This window comes from Alligator mississippiensis, chromosome 3, assembly GCF_030867095.1.
Source record: "Alligator mississippiensis isolate rAllMis1 chromosome 3, rAllMis1, whole genome shotgun sequence".
Lineage (NCBI taxonomy): Eukaryota > Metazoa > Chordata > Crocodylia > Alligatoridae > Alligator > Alligator mississippiensis.
Window position 1 is genome coordinate 171,303,429 of NC_081826.1, and position 21,955 is coordinate 171,325,383.

A 21,955-nucleotide genomic window follows, 5' to 3' on the forward strand; every position below is an offset into this window, starting at 1 on the left:
TTTGATTTGCAAAAGGATGAGTCAGGGATCCCGTGAGAAGACTTGGCTAGTACAAGCTCTGCTAGGCTGGAATTTGACTTCTGACTTTTCATCTGATTTTGTGAACAGCCTAGAGTTCATCTAGAGACACAAGCCATTTGCCCCCTTATGATTTTCTGAGCCCTCTTTAGATCTCGTGGTTTGTGAGGAGCTGCTTGGTTGGAATTAATGGCAGGAGGCTGCCGCTAAAACAGAGATGCTAAGTCTTTTCATACCGTTGAGTTAGCAAGCAGCCCAGCCTTTTGGCTTCCAGGACTTGTTTTGAAATGGCTTGGCTCAACTTTAATATGAGGCAGCAGAGGCCTGCATCGGCAGGGCTGCATTTTGAACTGTGTGAGAACAAATAAACTGTGGATGTGCCAAAACTGGGCCACACACCAGGTCTGCACAGGGTTTATTTCAAAATGTATAGGGCTGCCAGCCTGAAACCCACAGTAGAAAAAGAATGATAACTTGCCCTATTTGAGCTGGACACCTGTATGCTAGGCAAGCAAGCAAGTGATCCTGTGTCATTGGTAAGCAGCCAAGACAGGCTTCATTGCTTGAATTTTTTCCTTGTGCTGTTTAGTGCACAATGCTGACCACAATGGGGCATGTGGTTAGCCATGTTAATGGACATTTTGTCACTGACCTTAGTGAGGCCTGGATCAGGACCCACTCTGTTTGGCCCATGAGTAGAATTTATTTTGCTTGCAGGTGTCTTTGGAATAACTTGAAGCATCACAACGTAAGGAAATCCTTTTCCAGCAATTCAGTAGCAAGCTGTTGAAGTAATTGCCAACCCTAACAATGCCCCTCACTTTCCCTGAATGTCTGCTCCAAAATATATCACTAACACTTCATTACAAACTTGCAAGAGAACTTTATTGATGTAGGGATCCTGGTTTTCTCTGTTTAGAAATGCCAAATTCTCTGATTAAAAAACCCATAATTCACATTTTTCCATGATTAAAATGAAACACCGCTATATATATATGTTTCAATTGGACATGATGTTTTATTGATATATTTACACTTTTAAAGCAGTTTGGAAGTCTACTAGTTCCTCAATCATTATAATAAAATAAATTCTAAATACTTATATATTTTGGTGTTTGATTTTTGTTTTTTTATCATGGAAAATCAGAGCTCCCCTGCCTTCACTTACCAGGATGTGGGTCCAGCTGCAGCTGTCCCACCTTAGCTGCTTTGTGGCTGCTTTATGTCTGTGCGTTGCCCCTGCCCGTGCTATTGCCCCTCACTCCCAATCCACAGCCGCTGCCCCCTCCCCCCCCATCTCTGCTAGTGCCCCTCACTTCCAACCCACAGCCCCACACCCCTTCAGCACTGCTGGTGCCCCTCACTCTTGACCTGGAGCCTCCTGGCCCTGCCAGGGCCTCTCACTTCCAGATCACCCCTACCCCCTCCGCCCTACTGGGGCCCCTCCTGACCTGCAACCCCTGCCCCCCCAAGCCCTGCCAGAGGGGGCCCCCACTTGCTAGGGCTGTGGGACCCAGAGGCTGAATCATGCCTGTTTCCGGGTCTGCAGGCACCAGCCACAATTGGCCAGCAGCACCTGAGCCCCAAATGCTATGTGGGGGAGGCAGTGGCTTCAGTGGTTGGAGTGGAGTGTGGAGCTTGGTCCCCTCCTGCAGGTGGCACAGCCAGAGCGGAGCTGAGTGGAGTCCGTAGGGGTTGGGGGAGGATGTGGGCTGCAGGACTTGCGACTCCCCTTCTGCTGCCCTTCCTCCAGGGGCCTCTGTGGCCCAGCAGGAGGCACCCGGTGTGGGAGGATGGAGCAGGGTGATGAGACTCAGTACTGCCACCGGGACCCCTGTGCCCGCCGTGCCACCACAGTGAGGTGGCCGCTGCCCACCCAGCAGTAGTTTGGTTGGGGGCAGTAGCATAGATTTGTGCCCCTCCCAGGAAGAGCTGGGCTGTAGAGGCCACGGGGGCAGGGGCAAGCACATGTGTATGCAGGTATACGTGCATGTGGCACCCCCTGTGTCCTGCTCCTCCCAGCCCCAAGCAGTGCCTTGCAGATTGGCACTCTGCCAGCCTGCAAGGGGATACCCATGGTTTCCTGCATTTTTCTTCTTTAGAGAAGAAAATCAGCATTCTCCCACAGCAAATGGAAAACCCATATCCCTGTTGATTAGCACTTAGATGGGAGAGTCTATGCAGATTGCATAGTTTCTTTTTAATCAGCAGGTTTTAAACTTTTTTCTTTCTTCTTGCACGCATGCACACACCTGCGTACAGATGCTACATAACAGTCTGAGGGTTTTGGGGGGGTTTTTTGTTTTACATATTTTAAAAGAAGTGTACATTATTTCTGAGTAGGGTGGGTTAGTAAATGTATCATAGCACAGTTTCTAAAAATATCAAAATCTTGGGAGAAAATGAGTCTACGCTGCTGATGCATTTGTTTGTTACATCTTTGCTGCAAGTTTTTGGCTGTGCTGTATGTGAGAACTGAAAACGCTACTTCCGAGTCTAAAGGTATGAGCCTTTTCCACTTGAGCTGAAGGGTTAGGTCTGTCAGCCTGGAAGCAATAGCAGACCCATAAGCACTTGTACACAGTTTAGGCACTAAGGGGGAGGGCAAAACATTTGTTTCTCTGAGTTATGTGAAGTGGGGTGTGACTAGCATGTTTGTGTATGTGAAAAGTATGAAATAGAAATTTAAGCCCAATAAATATATAGTGTTGCACAGTGAGAACAGACCTGTTTCACAGGGCTGTGAGAAGCTTTGGTTGCTGATTTGATTCGGCAGAGATTTGGCTGAATCAATTCAGAGATTCGGAAAGATTTGGTATTTGAGACATAGACACAGCTTTAAATGTTTTTTGCTACATACCCCAAGGTGCCAGGCGGGTTGTGAATGCTGAGATGGTGGGACGGATGGAGCATCCCACAGGAGCACGGGCGCATGGGGGGATCCCCCGCACGATTGGCAGCAGACCCAGAAGTGGACCAGAAGCACTTCCGGTTCACTTCTGGGTCCACCGGGGAGCATGCTGGGGAGCCTACTCCCCAGCTCAGAGACTGGTGCTTCCTGGGTGTGAGGGGGCACTCGGGGTCTCACCATGGCCAGTCACCAAGCCGGGTGCGGGGTGGGGGAGAGGTCCCCTGCACACTTGTCGGACACTTGTCGGTGGACCCAGAAGTACTTCCGGTCCACGTCTAGGTTCGCCACCAAGCACACAGGAAGGGCCCGCCACGCTCCTGTGGGACACTCCATCCGCCCCACCATCTCAGTGTTCATGAGCTGCTTCCGGTACCTCAAGGTATGTAGAAAAAACATATAAAGTTGTGTTTGTGGCTGAAATGCTGATTCTCTGAATCAGCAGCGAACCTTCGGGACAGTGATCCAAATCAATGAATCAAATCACTGTCCTTGATTCGGGCCAAATCTGAATTGAATACAGCCCATTTTGCACACCCCTCTCTGTTTTGATACTGACTCCTCACAGCTTTCTTACTTTCCATTGTTGCTGTTAAAACCACAGTCTAGCCTTGTTCCATGTGGTGAACTCTGACTGTTACTGTTGCAGATTTGCACAAACCTGGTTGCCTTGCAGGTTTGATTACCCTCCCATCCCCAACCCTTGATCTGTGCCAGCAAAGTTATCTCCATGAAATGCAGTAGAGTTACTTCTGGTCAGGGCATAGCTAACCCCAGAGCCTGGGGGTTCCCTATGGAGGGTTCGGCATTATGTTTTTCCCTCTCTCTCTCCCCGACACACACATACATACTCGTTCTTTTACCTTTATTAGTGAATTCCCTCTCAGAGCTCCCTCTCTCCAAGCTTGCTGTTTGGAGTGTAAGAAGTTAAACTCTTATTCACAGGGCTAATTCATGAGAGTTTCTTTTCCTCTTCAATCCAGCACTGCGGCACTTAAAAGTGGGGTGCATAGACCCATTGTGAGAGAGGGCAAGGAAGGACTAAGTAATATTTTTTTTTTCTCTGCATCTCCCTTTGCATCATTCCCCATTGTCTCTCTCTTATATTATTATAGACTAGAGTGTCAACCTGCTCCTCTTCACACACAAGCTTCTTGTTCCCCAGGGAGCCAGGGCAAGCTATGGACAGGGCCAACCAGTTTTAGAATTGCTATCAGCTGTAACTTCTTCTGAGCCAATCCTCCACTGCTGAATAAAGAGAAGTAGTTGCAAACTTGTTGATGCCTGAAAATCAAACTTTCAGGCTTTGTTCCCTCTTGTTCTCAGTCTGTAAGGCACCCCCTTCTCCCCCCGGGAATATATGTGGCTTTTGCAGTTGAGTTATATTTAAACTTTTGTTATATTCAAAAGACAAATAAAGCAGTTAACAGGTGAGGTGTGTGTCTGGAGTGATCCACATGTGGCTTGTCTTCCTGTTGCCATATCCTTATAATTACAAAATCATTTGTGTTTTAACTAGAATAAAAACACCATTGAAGGCTTCTCTGCTCTTGTCTCTCTTCATTTTTGTCTGCATTATTCTCTAACTCTCCATCGATGGCCAAGAGAGTCCCACTCAGTCACTTGGTAAAATCTTTTGGCTATAGCCTAGGCAGCCTCTTAATTTCATGTGTTTGTGGGGGGCCTACTGAATAAATAACAATTATCTGACTCACCAGTTTTGTCTCAGCATTGGATGGGAGCGGAAGAGGCATTGCTCCCATCTTCCACACCTGAGCAGCTCATGCCTGGTGTTCTTATTATAATATGTCAGGAGCATAGACTTGATTTTTTTTCTCTCTCTAAAGCATGGAGATGGACTTTGTATATAGTCCACAGCTCTTGAACAGGCATTTTTCTTTGCAAAATAAAATTCCTTCCAGGCACCATTGCCATGAGTAAACATGAGAGTGCCATTAAGAAGGGACTTGTAAGAACTGTTGTAATCTGGGGAACTTTGCTTTCTTCTCATTTTACTTGTTCTGTTCAGTTGACTTATTTGTTCCAAAATCAAAGGGACCACTGTCCCGTGTATGCTTTTAGCAAGCTGGCAGGTCTAATTCCTGTGCTTTCAGAAGTCTCAGATGCATATTCTGTGCAGACCCAGAGATTCTGGCTTCAAATAATATCTTCTTAGACCAGAGCACAATTCCACAATGCAGAATAATATGAAATATGGATAAACAGTTTTCTTCGTTGTACCTTACTGGGGAGCTGGTGGAGAGAGAGCAACAATGGATGTGGAAAGCAGTGAGATTTGTATGCGTTTCAGTAGTTGCTCACCATGAATGGTGCAAATAGTAAGTACAGGAGTCTTTACTCTCCATCCCCATAGGCAAGTTAAAGTATTGCACTACATTCTGCCTTAATCACATATCTGCTGATGGATGCCACTGTGTAGTGGAGGGCTGTGGCTGTCAGGGGTAGAAGGAGGATGAGGGACTAGAACAGGGGTAGGCAAAATGTGGCCCAGGGGCCAGATGTGGCCCTCCAGGCCATTCTGTTCAGCCTGTGGGGCCCCTAAAATAATTAGAAAATTAATATTTATCTGCCCAGGGCTGCCTGTCACGTGGCCCTCGATGGCTTGCCAAAACTCAGTAAGGGCCCTCTGCCCAAAATAATTGCCCGACCCTGAACTAGAACCAATGCAAAGTTTTGACTTGGTTCTAATTGCTTATCTTCCTTCTACCCCCGACAGCCACAGCCCTCCACTATACTGTTCATATCCTTTGTCTTCATCCTTAAACCAAACGTCTCTTCCACAGCTGATTCCTATAGAATGCTGTTGGAGAGCTTATGTGCATAGGTACACACATTTTTATATTTCTTTGCATTGATACTGCTACAGAGGAGAAGGAAATTGAAAATGGAGGTGTTGAGCAAAGAATCGGATGAAATATGTACAAAGGATTAGAAGCAAATTTGCAAAGCAAATTAAATTCATCCCCTATCTTCTTATGTATCTTTAAAAAAACCCCACACACATCAGGCATCTCATCTCTAACTTTCTAAACAGCTCATCTTGGCATTTCTCTATCCTTCTGTTTTCTTCTGTGCTATCTGGTTGACTATAGCACATGCTGGTTTAATAATACCCAGGCTCAGAGTGATGAGCAATTTATTAGCAACTTGTGAGTGAGACATTGTGAGGGATAACCAGAAGACAGGATTGTTTAGAATCCTTTTTATAATAACTCAGACTGGGGTAATTTCATCCTTAGTGTAACACTATTGAGTTCAGTGGAGTTAAATCAGGACTAAATTAGGCTAAATTTGATCTTTACTTTGGCATTGACTCGCTGTGTCATCTTGGGCAAATGACCTGATCAGTACTGGAGGTGCAAAGAGATGAAGTGATGAGCCTCACCTCCTCCTTCAGCTCTGACAACACTTACCAAAAAGAGAACCATTATGTGAGATAGCAAGTAGTAGTTTTGGTAGGAATCTGTATTTATGTTTGTACAGGGGCATTTGGGTGCACAAACTGGGTATGGAAGTATTCCTCTTGCATTTGTACTTGCAAACTTATGTGGGTGTATGAATGAATGCAGAGATTTTTGCAGATGCAAGTAAAGCAGGCACAATATCAGAGACCCATTAAAGCTTGAATATTTATGCAATCAGAACAGTATAGACAGTAAAGCGTATGATTCAAAAACTGTTCCAAGCTAGTTATTTTTTGTGTGTTTGGTGTTGGTAATATATTGGCCACATCAGGGTCATTAAATGCAATTTGTTATAAAGGCAACAAGCTTCTTTCTTTCCAGAAAGAAAATGGTAGTGGCTTCTTAAAAAAATGTAATCTGATGCCAGTGGAATATTTATGATGTTTTGTCATAATTTGTGACTCATAGTTTTATGATCTGATGCTGGTGATTAGACTGAACTTGTTTCAGTGATGAAAAAAGAAATCCTTTAGGCTCTGAAGTTTTTTACTGAGATGTGTTACCTCTGGAGAGTTGGAAGAGAAGTATGAGGGGAGCCAGTGGAAAGTGTAGCAGATAAAGACTATGGACTACATAAGGTTTCATAGTTTCATAGTAGGTAGGGTCGGAAGGGACCTGAGCAGAACATCAGGTCTGACCCCCTGCCATGGCAGGAAAGAGTACTGGGGTCAAACGACCCCAGCAAGGTGTTCATCTAGCCTCCTCTTAAAGACCCCCGGGGAGGAGCCAGCATCACCTCTCTTGGAAGTTGGTTCCAGATCCTAGCCGCCCTGACTGAAGTAGTGCCTCCTGATGTCTAGTCAGAATCTACCCTCTGTTAGCTTGTGGCCATTATTTCTAGTCACTCCTAGTAGTGTTTGGGGGAACAGGGACTCTCCCAATGCCTTCTGGTCCCACGACCAGTTTGTAAACGGCCTCTAGATCTCCCCTCAGCCTTCTCTTGTGGAGGCTGAACAGGTTCAGGTCCCTTAGCTTCTCCTTGTAGGGCCTGCCCTGCTGCCCCCTGATCATGTGGGTGGCCCTCCTCTGAACCCTCTCAATGCTGTCCACATCCCTCCTGAAGAGCAGCACCCAGAATTGGACGCAGTACTCCAACTGCAGCCTGACCAGTGTCACATAGAGGGGGAGGATTACCTCTTTGGACCTGCTTGAGATGCATCTGTGGATGCATGACAAGGTATGGTTGGCCATCCTGACCGTGTCCCCACACTGTCGGCCCATGTTCATTTTGGCATCAGTGATGACAGCAAGATCCTTTTCTGCCTCTGCACTGACGAGAAGGGAGTTCCCCAGCTTGTAGGTTTGCTGCTGGTTCTTCCTCCCCAGGTGCAGTACCCTGCACTTATCAGTGTTGAAACCCATCCTGTTCTCATCCGCCCACCCCTATAACCTGTCTAGGTCCGATTCCAGCCTATTCCTCCCTTCTAACGTGCCCACTTCCCCCCACAACTTAGTGTCATCTGCGAATTTGAACAGAGTGCTTTTTACCCCCTCGTCCAAGTTGCTGATGAACATGTTGAACAGTACAGGCCCGAGGACCAAGCCCTGCAGAACCCCACTGCCCACATCCCTCCAGGTCGAATAAGACCCATCCACTACCACTCTCTGGGTGCAGCCTTCCAGCCAGTTAGTGACCCATTTGACTGTAGGTGTTGATGACTGTCTACTTTCTGAAGGCAGAAGGGGTTAATGAAAAGAACCTTTCACAACTACAGGTTCATGGGATTTCTGCTGTTCCTTCCCAGCCATGTAACTGAGAAAGCAGCTCCCTATTCCAAGGAGGTGTTTTTGCTGCATATCCTCCTTACTGGTTTTTAAACTTAATTTGCCTAGTGCAAGTGCAAGGCATGATTCAGGTTCAGTTACCAAGCCAAACCTGGGACTTTGACTAAGGATGTAGCTCAGACCAGATCAAATGGAATGTGGGAGGTGGGGAACCCATGAACATGGGCTTCCCTTTCCTGAACAGATACACTAATTACAGAGGCAGCATCCAGGTTTTGCACAGCTGGAAAGACCATGGATGTTTTCCACTGTGTAATGCCCAAAGGTTACAAAATCTGCAGTGAGCTACAGATGAGATTACTTGGCAAAGAGTATATCCCAGTAACATGGCCGTCTAACAAGATAATCTTCTGAACAGATCATCACTTGATGCAGCAAGTGCACTTGGCAACAAAACCAACACTGCCACATTGCAATTGCCTGGAGAGACAGCAGTGCCAGTCATCAGAGATGGAGCTTCAGTTTTCCTTAGTCAAGCAGAATACCGTCATCATGTGCCAGTTGGGTTAAGAGAAGTGATGGTGACATTTGAATTTGGTGAATTTGCAGATTGCCTAAAGGTCTGGTATGAAATGTGTGTTAAGTACTTCTCAAGGGAAAAGGTTCTGTACAGAAATTCAGAAATATGTTACCAGTTTTTGTGGCTCACCTATGAATTCTTAAATTTTACAGCTCAGGTGAAGATTTCTTCTGCTGCCCAATGAAAACCGTATTCAGGGGCCTTTTAATGTCAGGTAGGATTTATAAGTGCAACCTAGAGCCAGGAGCAGAAAATGAAATGAAAAGAAAGTACTAATAGAGGCACTGGAGAAAACTGAGCACACAACTCTGACAGCTGTGTTTATAGTGGCATAGATGAGCAATGGAGTATTGCAGTGGTTTTCAAACTGTGTTCAATGAAACCCTGGGGTTCCACAATAGGTCATTGGGGCAAGGGACAGAAGCTACACACCAGATGACTTAAACCAGTTTAAGTCATCTGAAACTGGTTTAAACCTGTAACAGAACAGAAGTTCAGTGCACATAAATCAGTTTCAGAAAGTTTCAAAATGGATGAAACTGGTTTAAGATAAACCTGGTTGAATCTTAAAAAGGCTTTCACCCAGCAAGGACACTCCTCCAGAGAGGTAGATCGCACGTTTGAAAGAGCCACCTGGATACCACGTGAAGAACTGCTGCAGTACAGAAGAAAAACACCCACAAATCGCACACCGCTGGTTATGACCTATCACCCATCCCTTGAACCTATACGGAAAATCCTTAAAAAATTGCAACCCATATTAGAAAAAGACCCTATTCTTAAAAAAATCTTTCCAGAGCCACCCATCCTAGCCTTCAGACAAGCACCGAACCTCGCCAACCTCATCACCAGAAGCAAACTTCCTCAACCCCAGAACACACCAAAAGGATCCAGACCGTGCCATGACAAGAAATGCAAAACCTGCCCCCACATCACCACCTCCACTATTACTACACCCCACAACAGAGCCATCAGCATCCCAGGATCTTACAGCTGCACCTCCAGGAATGTAGTATACCTCATCCAATGCACCAAATGCCCTGATGGAAGATATGTAGGAGAGACCAGACAACAACTGCGCACTAGAATGAACGCACACCGGAAATCCATCAAAGACAGAAACACCCAATTACCGGTGGAGGCACGTTTCTCAGAGGAGGGCCACTTTCTCTCCAATCTCTCAGTCCTGATCCTCAAGGGAAATTTACACAACACATCCCAGAGACGAGCCTATGAGCTCCATTTCATCTACCTGCTGGATACTAGAGATCAGGGACTAAACATAGACATTGGATTTTTGATACATTATAATCTGCCTGGCAACTGACTTCCCAGCCCAGCCCAGCCCCTGGCTTGTTTACTTTTCATTCCATCCAGGAAGAGCACGCAGCAACTGCTGCAGCGTCCTTAGCCTGACGAAGGGTTTTTGAACCCGAAAGCTTGCTTAATAACAAGAGGAATTATGTGTTGCTGATGACAACTCTGTATTCCTCTTCTCCATAGCAGCAGTAGAACAAAGTGGGGACCAACCATTTGGGTTGGTCTAATAAAAGATATCAAATTCACCCAAGGAACCTTGTCTGCCTGTATCAAACTTAAGTGATTTGGGTCAAACTGGTTGATGGAACTTCTGTTCCAGACCTCTTCCTGGTTCAAGTTAAATCACAGTCCCTCAGCATCCTAGCATGCTTTCCAGCCCTGGGCTGGGTTATGATGTCTGCTCCAGCAGAGCAGGCTTGGGACGTGGGGAGGCAGGGACTGTCACCCATACCCCAGGCAAACCCCAGCTGGGGGCTAGGGCCAGAGAGGAGGTTAAACTTCCTTTCCCCTGAGTACAGAACTGCCCTGCCCTGCTAAAAACTTACTGCTGGCTGCAACTGTGGACTACAAATCCCAGAGGCATCTGGAAGCAGGAAGAGGAAGTGATGAGCAACCCTGCAGAGTCTGGCTACTGTGATTCTGGACTGCAAATCCCAGAGACCTCGGGAGCAGCAGGAAGAGGAAGCGAACACACAGTCTGTGCTGGCTACATGCCAGAGAACCATGCTCTAGTGCCCCCCACCTTCTGGCCTGAGCCATTGCAGTTATATGGCTGCATTTCCTGAATCAAGAGTGAATGTCTGTCCAGTTGCTTCTCAGCTTAATCTCTGCAAAGACTAACCTGCAAAGAATGAATCAGTTCAGCCTTGGGTTTTTCTGTCTATCTGTACTTAGCCTGGGGGTTTTGCAGACAGACTGGGTAATGGCAGAGTGGGTTGAGAGTTGGTGTGCTGCTGTTGCCGCACCAAGTTCTCTGGCTCCATGTCAGTGTTTAGGATAGGGGTAGAGGTCCCATGGCAGATGAAGTGATATGAAAAGGTTCTGTGACTTTAGGAAATTTGAAAACCACTGGAGTATTGTATGCTTAAGATCAACCCCCAGGTTTCCATACCTTATGCACTGTTTCTGATAGGAGTTTGCCTGAGTAAGGACTGCAAGAATGTGAGTACCATACTGACAGCTAGCATGGGGAAACGCAAGAAAGATTTATCCAGTTATCCAGTACTGTAGTTACCCAATGAGCTAAAATTTTGTGGCATGTAGGCTAAGTACAGACTGTCAGAATGACCCAGGCTGAATTGATTCAATCTTCGCAGTTTGGTCTGGGATGTGTAGATTGAACCAATAAGCAAGTGAACAGACATCTACTTTTGATTCCAGAAATGCAGCCACGTGCCTGCAGTAGCCCATGCCAGAAGCTGGGGGCCTCTAGAGCACGCCTCCCTACTTGACTGAAGCAAACAGCTTGGGCCAACGCTAACCCAACCACCCTGTGAGGAGGGGCTTGTGGGGGAGGTGCAAAGCATCCTGTGATGCTGGGGGACTGTGAGTTAATTTTTTAATCTGGAGGGGATCTGGGACAGAAGTTCAGTAAACCGATTTAACCTAAGTCAGTTAAGTTTGATACTACATCCATCCAGGCTTATCCAAATTTTGGCCGTTTTGAAAGCCATTTATGTGCACTGAACTTCTGTTGTGTTACAGATTTGAACTGGCTTCTGATCGCTTATACCGGTTTATGTGTAATTTCTGTCTCTAGCCCTCAGTCTAGTAGGGAATCCTGTAACATGGGATTCCTAGAGCAGTGTTTCCCAAACTTTTTCCAGTCCAAGGCACACTTACATTAATAACATTTTCTGCAGGACGCAACCCCTCCCCCTGTCCTGCCCACAATTCTTTTTTGACCACATACAAAGTCATTAGAGAGTACTGTGATGTACCATCTCATGTTTGTATACCGGAACAGCAACATGACAATACACTTTGGTTCCATCCACAAAACTAATTTATATAAATGTTTCATATTTATATGTTCATATATGTGTGTGTGTGTATATATATATATATATATATATGTGTGTGTGTGTGTGTTCCATTTATTTATTTTTCTAATGTATGACTTTTTTCCCAAAATTGTGTGGCACGCCTGTTCATTTCTGACGGCACTGTGCCACAGCACACTAGTTGGGAAACGCTGGTCTAAAGCAGTCATATAAATATGTATCAAAATCTGTATGTTTTTATAGTGATTTCTACACAAGGGCATTAAGATTCAGAGGAAAATACATCCCTTGTCCATGGAGTATTAACCTTATAAATATTAAATTGTAAAAGAATCTCAAACCACCTTATATAGATAGATTAATTTAGCCTTTAGTGCAAATTTTATGCTTTATTTCTAGCTTGGTAAACTTGAAATTTAAGATGAGAGGCTTTGCTCAGTCTTGCTGCAAGTCAGTGGCACTGACTGGAATAGACCCCAGCACTGTCAGCCCTCTGTCTTTAATCCACCCTTCATCCCAGTGATAGAAAGAGATAATGAAAGAGATATCTGTGTGAACTTGGCTAGTGATAAGGTGAAATGACTGGGGGGCTGGTACTTGACAGTTATGAAGATCAGTCCCTTTGTGGGCCACCATAGGGGAGAGTTTAAGTGTAACACTGGAGACTAGTGACAGGCGTCCAATCATAGGATATGGCTGACTCCTGGACAGAGGTGCTACTCATGTTACAGGCTATTCCTTGTTCAGAGCTTGGTGGTGGGGGGAGAAGAGAATGATCTTTGCTCCTTCTTCAGAAGAACTACAGTATGAGTCAGAATACATGATCCCACTGGGTGAACAGTTGATTTTTGTTGAGTTTTCTCATTCACCTGTGATTTTGTACATCTGATTATTATAGGGTGCTATAGATTCTTGCCTTTCATCTAGAAGTGCTCAGATCCTGAGGTTTTTATTTGTTTGGATGCAATGCTTGAATGTATAAAATAATGCCATTAGTTGCTGTTGGTGTGGGATCATATAATTTGATAGGGTAGTAAACTTAGTTGATAGGCATTGTAATCCACTGTGTTAATTGTAGTGCTCTTGTCACTCATAAATTTCTGGATATAACTGTGATGTTCGCTGTGCAGTAGCCATAAGTATTAAAGCCAGTGACAATCTGTACTGTTTTTAACAATCCGAGTTAAGCTTCTACTTAGGCAGGTCAGCATTATTTGATTAGATTAGTGCAACTAACTGAAGAAGTAGGCAATAGTTTCAGGTTTTTATCCAGTATGAAAGCTGCTTTTCATAAATGTCCAGAGCTCTAGGACTGACAAGCTTGTTTGTTTTAACTATGCTTTACAGAAAGCAGAGCAAATGGTCTTTTAGAAGTAAGCTTTCACCACTGGCCTTTAAAATTTCAGCTCAGGCCATGTCCAGGGCTTCTCTCTGCCACTTTGTTCTACTGCTGCTATGGAGAAGAGGAATACAGAGTTGTCATCAGCAACACATAATTCCTCTTGTGGGCATAGCTAGAGCACCTGGAGGGCCAATAATCCAGAACTGCAGAATGGTCCATGGAGGGATACTTGCAGCTACAGTAGGTCAGAGCAGTCCTGATTTCCTCTTATTATACTGTGACTCAAACTAGTCGCTACCTGTCTGGAAGATTAGGGGAGAAAAAAAAAGTGCCTATAAGCTATTTTTTATCCCTGTCCTCATACCAACTGGTTTCTGATGAAGTTTGAAGGTTTTTATGCCTCCAGAGCCCTACAGTTGTGTGTACAAATAACAGTTGCACATATATACTGGGCACTTGGATGCCTAATGCAATTCTGAATTTAACTCTTAAAAAAACTTAAACCTAGAAAATGACATTTATAAAAACTTAGGACTGTAGAATTGAACCTGGTTTCTGAAGCCCAGAAGCCCTTTTAAAGATTTATCTCTCATAGTGCACCTAGAGGAGAATTCATTAATATTGTACTGTTTTTCATGGATGGAAGAGCCATCCCACAGCAGCCATGGACTCCAGCTCTGTGAACCTGAGAGAGTATGGTGGTGGTAGCGTGTACAGTTATGAAAGTGGAAGGGGGTTGACTGCCAGTTATCCTGCAGAAAGGACTGTTACATTGGTTTTTAAAATGGAAAGTACTGGCTTGGCCACAGTGAAGATTTAAGTCCCCAGTGGATAATTTCTTTCACTTGTGCTACTGTATATTTTACACCCAGCAATAGGGGGAAGGCAAAGCATGAATCAGTTCTTGGATTCTGCTGAGAATTATGGTGTGTGAATGTGAAAGCTCACATGTACTCTGGATGTATGAAGAATTATTCCTAAAGAAGAATGTGGGTCAGGGAATGTGCGTGGGTGATTGAGAGAAAAAGAGTTCATAGCTTGTGTAACAGAAATATCAGGCTTGGTATTCATAGGTGCTAAGAACCATGGTTCTTGTTGACTTGATTTCATTGAGTTCCACTGTAGATGTTTCCACTTCTCACTCCTCCTCAATTCTGTCTTAGCCTCAGGGGAGGTAAAACTGAACCAGTACAGTAGCTAAACAAGCTTCTTGTCCCGTAGAACATAAAGTCTAAATTGGAGGAGCATTTCTTTGTTAACAGCTGGGGACTCTGAGCCCAGTTAAACATTGTGTCCTGGGTTCCCGTATTTGTGAGATGTTATCTTGCTTTAGTTTGGTCCTCAGGATCTCAGATGATGATGGGTGCCTCAGGGGTCTGCCACGTGGCAATAATCACTTTTGCTTGAGGTGCCAGTAGAGAAGGTGGGAAATACAAATGATTGGAGAGCGTGTCTTAGCATCAGGACAAGCATAGCCAAGCCAGTACGGTAGACAGATAAAGTCTCTGCCCCAAGAACTGAACATCAGTATCAGTAAAGCCTGCTGTTTCTTATGAGATCCTTGTGAACATTATCTGGAGTGAATAATGCTGTCTTTCAGGCCACCCAGTTGTTATCTGAAACCAAGCCTTTGTGGAATTACAAGTGAAATGTTTAAAACATAGCTCTGTGTCCCCTGGTTGGAGCAGTTCAACATCTACCTATTATTGAAAAAATTAAGTTCATGGTGCAGTGATGCTAATCCTTTTATTAACAAAGAGACATATCAAAAGCAACCAGGATGATAAAATCTCTCCTGTGTTGCGCTGGGTACGGTTTCAGAACTTGGAGGGGTAGGAAGCAGCGTCCCTGCTATACAGATGATGATTAAGTCGATGTATCAATAGAGTGTATAAGCAAATAAGGTTGTCCTTTCAGCCTAGCAAAGATGTTAACCATTCTGCAGATCGGTATAGATAATATTATTTCATTTAGTATAAAGGAGATTGAATTGGGATTTTATTGATTAAAAACAAAGGGCTATAGTTTGCCCTTTTAAAAATAATGTAAATGTTGCACAGGTATATGAACCTTAAGGAGAAATCCTATAGAATGTAATTGAAGCATTACTTATTCTGTTGGCTCTTTGGGCCAGCTCATACAATTAACTAGCACGGAAATAATTCTATGGCCTGTCTTTTAAAAAAAAATAAACTACAGAAACGCTCTCACTCTTTATTAAGTTCTACACGGGTTTTTTTCTAACGATTTCAATAGAAACTGTTAAATTTCTTTAGAACCCTAAAGGTAGTTAGTCAAGGTTAGTCTGAAATCTATAAACCAATGATTCCCAACCAGGGTACCATTTCAAGGATGCCTTGAAAACCATTTAGGGGTGTTTTGGCGTGCAAACATGATTCAAAAGATGAACCCAGTGATTTCATATAAGAATCCATAGTGTTAAAATGTATTCTGTCCTGTTGTGGTCTTTTTTGGGTTCGTTGCTACAGAAAAATAGCTGTACTATTTTTCCATGGTCAAACAATGAGTGAAAACTAAGAGCTTGCATTTTCTGAGGGATGTCTTGAGCCTAAGAAGGGGAATGCCTTAGGTGTAACCAGGGGTGCTTTGAGTCTAAAAAGGTTGGGACTTACTGCTTTAAACCCTATAGAACCCTATAAATCCAGTCCTATTACATTCTATAGGAATCAGTAGCCTGGGCCTGATCCAAAGCCCTTTGAAGGAAACATTTTGTAGTAGGTGCTTATGAGGGAATGAACACAATTTGGCCTCCAAAGATCGGTGTTTTAGCTGCTGTTGGTTAGTTGGTGTTGTTTCTTCTAATGGACTTTAAAATGAGCTTTTCTTGTTGTCCTGTGGTTTAATTCCTTTTAGATGAACTCCAGTGACAAACAAGGATTCCGATACATTCAGATTCAAATATATGTGTGTGTGTGTACACAGACTCACACAGATCTAGAATCCTTCCTTGTCTTGTGCTAGGCTGCTTATTTTCCATCTGCAGAGTGCAGACATTTCACTGCTGATTCTCAGAACTGTCAGTTTGATTCATTTCTGCTCTCAGAGAAGGCAGCTCCAGAGGAAAGAGTGGTTAATTTTCACATTTGTAGAATGCTGAAAGAAATGGAGCAGTATTGATATTTACTGAATTTTGGAAAATCCTGATTCCCTGGGTGTAGCAGGTGATTCCGTCATAGCTAGTTATGGTAGAGATGTTCTCTGCTCAGTGATTTTTACCTTAGATCAGGGCTGTCAAACATTTGGGCTAGGGACAGACATTACACATAAACTGGTTTAAGTGGTTTAAACCTGTAACAGAACAGATGTGCCATGCACATAAACCGGTTTGAAAATGGCTGAAACCGGTTTGAGATAAACCTGGTTAAATGTAGATCAGACTTACCTGATTTGGCTTAAACCAGTTTATACAATGTCTGTCCCAGACCCCTGGCTGGTTTAAGTTAAATCAGAGTCCTCTAGCATCCCGGCATGTTCTCTGGGCTGGGTGTGCTTAGCTTCCCCCAGCCCTACACCCCCCTCGCTGCTCAAGCAGGAAATCTCCCCTTCCCTTCCTCCTGTCTCCCACATCATGGGAGACCCTAGGCATGTGGTATGTTAGCTAATGATGAGAGGTGCCTCTGTGTGTGTCTCTCTCCAGTTTCACTGGGGTAGGAAGACAGAACAATGACTACTTAGGGCTGTTTGGAGCTAATCAACAGGTCAGCTGGTTGTCGGGACCCAGGGCAGCCGGCCAGCAGCTCTCCCTGACTCCCACCCGGGCAGATAAGGGTCCGGGGCCTTAGAAGGCCGTCAGGCGGGTACTTGTGACGCTTGGAGTGGAATTAATTAGGTGGATGCTTATCGGTTGCAAAGCAAGATTATTTACTCACGCCGTCAAGGTGGTGAATAGCGGAGGTCAGAGATACTTGGTTAGTTACAGCTTAAGGTTCGAAGGTCATATGTCGGTCTGCATAAGAGTTCATTGATCGGGCAGATAAACGGAGAAAAAAGTCGGGCCGGCAGGTCGTTGATTTACGTCTGATAAGGTCGAGACAGGGGAGACTGACAAGCGATCAATTTGTCAGTTATTCTCACGCATACGTTCAGAGGTTTTTCAGGTGTGTGCGTGGAGGTCTCCCGTTCTTCACGGAAGTGAAGACAGGTTTTATTTGTGTAATAGCCAATTGCTTTTCGCCACATCATAAATTTAATTAGAATCGCCAATTATCGAGCGGTCTTCACTAGGGTGTTATCATAGGGTTACTCCCTGTTTCTTCTGACCAGTTATAATGATTTATGTACAGCACAGAAGGCTAAGTTCTATCTCTGTTAGTGGCGCAGCAATAAATTTCTTTTTGACATGCGCAGCAAAAAAGCGGTTACTATCATTATTGTTAACCCTTAGTTAACCTAGTACAGAAAAAAACTGTTTTGAATGGTTTTACTTGCTTGTGACATGGGCACTACTTAATTTGGTTGTGACACTGGTAAGCTGTCTAAGAAGTTTGAAGTAATGGAGAGAGACCATTGTTTTGCTAATTGGGTGATAAGACTGTTATCACTATCAGCCCTCAGATGGCTTGCTTGCCTGTCAGTTTGCTGCAGACAGTATGACAAAGCAGGGAGGGAGACTGAAAAGCTACATTTCAACAGATGAATGCACTGCACCCCCCACCCCACTTGCCTCAGGGTGCTAGCCTGGAGCTGGGGGATGGCAACACTCCTGCCCCTTGAGCAGCCAGCAGGGAAAAGCCTGGGACCCTGCAGGTAGACCTCCCTAATGAGAGAGACCTGCTGGGGGCTGGCCATGATCCCCTCAGCTCAGCTCAGCTCAGCTCAGCTTCCTGCAAAAGGGAAGGGAGGGCTGCTCTGGCACCACCCCCCCGGCTTCTAGCCTGAGCCACTGCAGGCATGTGCTTGAATTTCTTCAGTCCAGAGAGCATGTCTGTCCGGTTTCAAACCAGTTCAGCCTAGCCAGGTTAGACTAACCTGCAAAGTTTGAATCACTTTAGGCTCAGGCTTTTTGAATGTCTGTCCCTAGCCGTGGTCTTCAGGCCAGATATGGCTTGTGATGCTGTTCTGTTTGACTCACCAGACTACTAGTAAGCCAGTGAATTTGGGGTGCGGCTAGTGACGGATGAGGCCTGCCATGGAATCTGAGGATCTGGGGCACTTGTGGACATGGCAATCAGTTGCAGGCTGAGTGAGGGTTGTGGCGACACAGCCCTTTCTTGTTCTATAGCCACCTGGCTAGCCACTGCTTGTGCCACTTCTGCTATGGCCTGGCCTGTGGCTGCTTGTCCCACTTGGTGTCACTGCCATGGTGGCCGCTGCTGCCATGCTGTTTGCTGCCACTGCTGCATCCACTCTTGCTGTCACCTTGTGCCTCAGGCTGCATTTAGCCTATGAGAAGCCCTATGATCTGGATCTGACCCAGGGCAAAAGGTGAATTTGACACCCATGTCTTCAACTTAGTACTTCTGCCCTTCTTTTGATTCTTATCCTCAGACGCCTTCAAAATGGAGATATCTTATATCCCATTCTTATCTTCGTTTCAATGGGACAACTGAAAAACAAATTACTGATCAGCGCACTTAAATCTGATCTTGAAGCAGTTTCCTGTCAGCATGACTCGGACTTCAGTGGAATTGATCTGGATTTGACCTGGAGTAAGGGAGATTAGAATCAGACCCTAAGTATGTCTGGCAGTAGAATCTGGCATTCAAGGCATGTATAAGGTATATGACAATGTTATTCGATTATCACAACCAGAAATGTTCCCTGAGAAAGCGCCTCTCACACGCACCCATTCTCAAAAACTGAATCTATTTGCACATGCTAAAAAGAAAGGGGCATAGTTGGCTGTTTTCCAAATATAATCCAGAATTCTATTACTTAGGAGCTTTCTGCTGTTTTAACAACATTTGGCAAGCTGAACTTCAAACAAAGGCTCACACCAGCACCTGGGCTTTGATTATCAAGTGCAAAGAAAGAGGGTAAGAGAGGAGCAGTACTTACATATTTACATGTATACATGAACAAGGAAATGCTTCAAAATGAAGAAAAGGAACAGAACAAAAGCCAGTTTTACTCTAGAAAGGAAAGATGGCAGGACTATTGGAAAGCCAAAAGGAGCCTCCAGAATTGCCTTGAACTGCAGCTTTGCTAGGAAATGCAATTCACATCCTCAGACAGGTGGTTTATCCGAGGGTGAGAACAGCTATTTAATCATGGTGCTTGCAAATGTAATCTTGAGGACTTCCTTAGTCCACACTCAGATGTTATTGTTGGGGCTCACAAGGACTAATAGCCTGAAAGAGTTTTGTGGCTGCATAGAGCACCAGACTGAGCTGTCAGGCTTTACACAATAGTTCCATCACAACTGCTGACTCCGAACTTGGTTTGCCAGCCTGCGTTCTTGCAAAGCTTTCCAAAGGATCCTTGTGTTTTGCTTACAGCTGTGACAGGACAGAGGTTGACTCCTGTCAGGTAGTCGCCTGTGTGGCATGTACTCATGGAACCTATGAGTGTTGTTGCATAGGGGTTACCGTTTGGAGCTGTGTTGATTGCTATTGTAGGGCATGTGTAGATGAAACAGAGGCCCTAAATTGAAGTGGTGCGTTTTCAAAAACACAACTTCAATTTAGGACCCTTTAAACCCCTGTGTCATTCACACGCACGAACTTACCTGCCTCTCCAGTGCCAGGGAGGGGAGGGCGAGCTGCTGGCGGGTGGAGTGGCCCCAGGGCTGCACGGAGCCTCATGCTTCACTCTGCTGTGGGGCAGCAAACTAAAACTCCTTGGAGGAGTTTTAGTTTGCTACGCCCCAAGTCATTTAAGGTGCATTACGCCAGCAAATTTGCTACAGCAGCTGGAATTACTGTGCAATACGCCTCCAATGTGTGCAAACACCAGCACCATTAAAGTAGTACAAAAGCATTTAACCTGATTTAAAGTGTCATGCACACATGCCCCTCATTTCGTCTACATATGGCCTTAAAAGCTATCCTCACTTCTTCCTGCCTAATGCTGGATAAGGTAGAAGGGGTAGAAAGGAAAAAGGGTTTATGCCTCACTGGAAAATGGTCTGTCACTGGCAATAGCTGTCAGCTCTACACTTCTCCTTCACTTGCATATTCCTCTTCACTGGGAGCCAAAACACTTTCAGTGCTGTTACAAGAAGTAAATAGTAGCTGCTGTAGTTGTTAGACTGTATTTAGCACCAATTGAGTGGGATCCCCAGGACTGACAGTTCATCTTGGCTATATTTTCTATAATGCAGACAAACTGATGAAACTGTCATCTCTCTCCCAGTCATCTTTTGTAGACTGAATGGAGCTTCTGCTTTTATTTCTAGACCAGAAACATCAGTCAGTTTCAAATAGCATCTTATTAGGGATCTGAGGAAGAACATACAGGTGAGTTGAAGCAGATATAAGTATATCATCCTTTGCAGCATAAATATCCTTTGCAGCAGATACGTGAATGATAGAAGTCTATTTATTCAGTGTAGGACCGATTTGTGAGCAGAATACATCAATGGTGAAAGTTGTGACCAAGACTAAGGATAAGTAGCCATCAATGTGGCCGCCTAAGCACTTATGAACTTGACAGTCTGGAAGGTGAATGTGCACAAAAGATGAAAGGACTTCTTATGTAAGAGGTAAATTTAAAAATCAATTTTGTGCTAAAACTTGCCTGAATTTTCTTTTTCTTTTTTTCAACAATAGCATGAAAAACACTGAAATGCCAAATAAGTAAAATGAAAATGTACAAACTGCATGTGAAAGAGCAGCAGCAAAAAAAGCTGTAAAAATGTCATGTTGCCAGTGCAGAGATAGCTCAAATTGGTATTGGAAGTTGCAAGGTTTGTTTTGGTGGTTGGTGGAAAAAGGCAGAAAATTTCCAAGTGTATATTTGGAACTGGAACCCCAAGGATCAACATTTGACCCATTAAGTAAGAAGTCCATTGGCCATCCAGTGAGCTTATCACTGTGGTTTCTGCCTTTGGGCAGGGAAGTAATGGATGCAAAAGTAACTTTATGCCACTTTCTGGACTTCTTCTAGTGGTGAGTCACAACAGTAGTGCTCATCCCGGAAAGATTAAGCCTCAATGTTGTTTAAAAATACTGTGCATTTAGATAGCATTTCTTATCCAGGGCTCTCGGAACTGCTCACAATTAATCGAAGTCTGAAGCCTCCCTGTGATGCTGGCAAGAGATACTTGGATATTAGGGCTAAGTACATACAGTCAAAAATCTCAGGCCTGAATCGATTTATTCTTTGCAGAGAAGCCTAAACTGCAGAGATTAAACTGAGAAACAACTGGACAGACATTCATTTTTGATTCAAGAAATGCAGCCACATACCTGCAGTGGCTCAGGCTCAAAGCTAGGGGGGGAATAGAGCATGGCTTTCTGGCACGTAGCCAGCATGGGCTGTGTGTTTGCTTTCTCTTCCTGCTGCCACCGAGGTCTCTGGAATTTGCAGTCCAGAATCATGACAGCAGGACTCTGCAGGGTTGCTCATCACTTCCTCTTCCTGCTTCCAGGTGCCTCTGGGATTTGTCCACAG

General features: G+C 44.6%; 1 protein-coding gene across 2 annotated transcripts in view; it reads left to right on the top strand.

Moving 5' to 3' along the window:
- MOB3B (MOB kinase activator 3B) overlaps nt 1–21,955 on the top strand; it is a 180,884-nt gene that overhangs the window by 32,135 nt on the left and 126,794 nt on the right. The window contains exons 2-3 of one of the 2 annotated variants that reach the window (XM_059724643.1): nt 20,739–20,799; nt 20,890–21,044. The exons of the other annotated variant lie outside the window; for it this stretch is intronic. The gene's annotated coding sequence lies outside the window, so the exon portion shown is untranslated. The remainder of the gene's footprint in view (nt 1–20,738; nt 20,800–20,889; nt 21,045–21,955) is intronic. 2 annotated transcript variants of the gene reach the window in all.